Genomic DNA, 3,541 nt, shown 5'->3' with positions numbered 1-3,541 from the left:
TGTATCAGCCTTGGAGGAGATTCTGTTGAGAAATAAAAAAAAAAATTCTTAAAAACGTTGTTTTTCTTGGTCAGGCCGGAAACTTATCAATCCACCCTCGTACAGCTGTCCTGCTGCATCTAGGAGACATATTGGTCTGTAGGAAATAGGGTATTCCATTGGCTTTTTTTCTTTCTTTAACATTGCCAACCTGTATATTTTTCGGATCTTCGGAAATTCTCCTCTTATGGCCAGTTGATTATATAATACAAGCACGTAATCTGACTTTGAGTTTGCCAAATGCTTTATTACTTTTGGTGGTATCAGTCCTGGTCCTAGGCCCTCGTTGATCTTAAGCTTCGCAGATACGGCTCTTAATTCCTCTTTGGAGAGAACTTTAAACGCAGCGTTTAGGACTTCGTCAAAATCAACTAAATTATACACTGGAAAGAGTTGTTTTGGGACATCATCTACGGTTTGGATCATCATTTGAGACTTAGGGAGGTTTCCAATTACTTGCTCGCGCACTATGTCGTATCCTTTTCTCATACATCTCTGTCTACTTCTTCACGAACAGTAATCCAGCCTTTATTTTTTGTCGCTTTGATACTTCCTTGGAGCTCTTTCTTGCTGCACACGTACTCCGTCCACAGTTGCTGCTCCTGCAAAGGTGCATTCTTCTTTGCAGATCTTGTGTGCTTCCATCGTTTTTCGATGCACGCTTGCCGGAGCTTCGCAAGCTTTTCGTTTTACCAGTACATAGGTTGGCTTTTGCGAACTGTGTTACCTTTGGGCATACACTCATTGCATAGTGTTTCCAACGCATTGGAGATGTTTCAGCGAGTCTTAGCGATTTTAAAATCAAGTATCGACCCGTAGTCCCTCCTTACAAATGTAGGATTTTCGCCCTTGTTCTTGACGATTAGGCCCTTTTGTGCTAAACATTCGGTAACTATTCTTCCTTTACTGTCAGTTCTTTTCATACCCTATTGCCGAAATTTAACGATAAAGTCTCCTGCAACTATGGCTTCTTCGCCTCTAGATCTGATGCAGTTTGCAATGCGTTGCAGGAGTGCTTCCAGCTCTTTAACCTTTTTCTTTGGGAAGGCATAGCAGCTGTATATAGTAAACTATGTCGTTGATACGTAGGAGAAACCAGTTCCTTTTCCCTGATCTTTAATGGCGATACTTATTTCAGGTACCTTTATAGCGGTATCTAATACTTCGTCAAATACCGAGTCATTTCTGCCTTCTATGCTCCTTTTGTTGGGTTCGCACATGACTAGTATCCCTGCCCCATGTCCATTGCTGTGTTTAGGGCGAGATCTTGGGCCGATTTGGACCTATTTTTGTTGATCTGAAGAACTCTCCTTGGGATTGGATTTCATGTGTCTCACCTACGTCTTTTTTTCTTGGTTCTTCTTTTCTATTGTACTTTAAGCATTTAAACTGAACAAATATTCAAACTTTTGAATTTTTTTTCTGGTTTTTCCCCTTCCCGGAGTAGGCGACCGGCACTTCTCAAAGACATTTCGAAACTCATTTTATTTAGAGTTTAATTTGATAAAACTTTCAACATTTTCAAATACACAGTCAAACGTTCCGCCAATAAAACATTTCAATTTTTAAATATTCAACTAAATGCCCCCCCCCCCCGGTCAAAAACTTTAGCATTGTTTGTAGTTTTCGCTTCACGAAATATGCATATTCATTTCGGATTTCTCGAAGTTTAAAGATGTGCCATCTGTGGGTCGGCTTTACACGAAAGTGACAACTACACTTAACATTTTATGATCCCAAAAATCGATCATTCACTCCGGCCGATCAAAATGCTCTTCAATTCGGTATCATTTTTGTTGCATATCAAAATGATATTGATTTCGGTATCATTTTGAACACTTTTTTTACCGTGCAGCTGGCGTATTTGAATTTTATCAGTTTGCAATATTTCGTTCACGCTCTTTACGTGGCGCATGTTTCGTTCGCCCCAATAGTACTACGCGCGTGTACCTAACCTTCCGCTCGTCGGTGTAAAGCCGACGTATGTATCACAATTTATGAATAATAAATATCTTTTAAAATGCGAAAATTCGATGACTTGTTTGCTGGATGCTTGTCAAGGTGCCGTGGTTCAGAAACTCTGAGGGAGTTAGATGAGAGTACCCAGTGCAATGAAGAATGGGGAAGAAGAAACAGTGCCTCGGATGCGACGCGACATAGAGACTCGAATTCTGTTAATCATCTTTGCATCTTCACTCGCCGCAAAAACTGTTCGAGCGGATATACAGGGTTCGATTAAAAAGTAATGAGCCTTATTTTTTTTTAAGCAGTTTTACTAAACCTTTTGGCTTATACAACTAATATTCTTCAAAATAGGACCCTTGAGCGTCAATACACCGCTGGTAGCGGTCCTTCCACTGCAGGAAACATTTTTTAAACTCATTCGCCGGAATCGCGTTCAATTCGGCTGTCACAGTTTCGTGGATCGCCTTGATGGAGTCGAAACGCCTCCCCTTCAGCTTTCTTTTCAGGCGCGGGAACAAGAAGAAGTCCGGAGGGGACATGTCTGGGCTGTAGGGAGGGTGGGGAAGTACCGGAACCCCCATCTTGGCCAATGCAGAGGTGCAGAGGAAGGCTGTGTGCACCGGCGCATTGTCGTGATGAAGGGTCCAATTTTCGACGAGGTTGGGCCGAACCCGGGCGACGCGGTTTTTCAGCCGAAGGAGCACTTCTTTGTAAAATTCCGCGTTTACAGTGCTTCCTGGAGGTACAAACTCCTTGTGGAAGATGCCTCGAGAGTCGAAAAAGATGATCAGCATGGTTTTGACTCCAACGATCGATGCATTTTCGCCACTGCAATATCCTAACACACTTTTAAAACAGCTTTCACGCGCGGAGCGATGTTGACTGCACCGCTGTTTCCAGCGAACTGAGACCGGTTTCTAGTGGAAGGGGAAGGTTCACTAATCATTTTCCCCCACGAGCCGATTCGGTTGATCGCTTGGCAGACGCTCCGCGCGGGAAGGCTCATTAATTTTCAATCAAACCCTGTATGCTGTGTAGAGTGTACATACGTAGGGCGCTACGAAAGTCTTACAATACGCCAATCCTATTGAAAGAAGAGAGATGATCCTTGCATCGTTAGAAAGAGCGTCAAATTAAAAAATGGCGTCCTGAACTTAGGAAGAATATCGTGCGATAATTCGATACAACTTTTCTCGCGGTTTAAGTGCAGACCAAAGTTTTAAGGAAATGTTTCCGGTATTGGGTAAGGATTGTCCGCATCGCAGAACAATTTTTCGATGATTGAAACAGTTCGAAAGGGGAAATTTCGGTCGATCGCTGGAAGTGGTGACATCGGAAAACATTTCGTTTGTGAATAACCTACTGAACGATAATAGAAAAATCACGTACCGGCAGATAGAGCAAATGTTACACATTAGTGCACCAGCAGTCCATCGAATTCTGCATGAACATTGACATGTTAGGAAGGTTTGTACTCTATGGTTACAAGATGAAGTCTTGATCTGTAAACAAAAGAAAGATTGCAGTGCACCGACAA

Source organism: Belonocnema kinseyi, chromosome 7, assembly GCF_010883055.1.
Source record: "Belonocnema kinseyi isolate 2016_QV_RU_SX_M_011 chromosome 7, B_treatae_v1, whole genome shotgun sequence".
NCBI lineage: Eukaryota > Metazoa > Arthropoda > Insecta > Hymenoptera > Cynipidae > Belonocnema > Belonocnema kinseyi.
The sequence above is the reverse complement of the archived record's forward strand: the minus strand, read 5'-3'. Positions refer to the sequence as shown.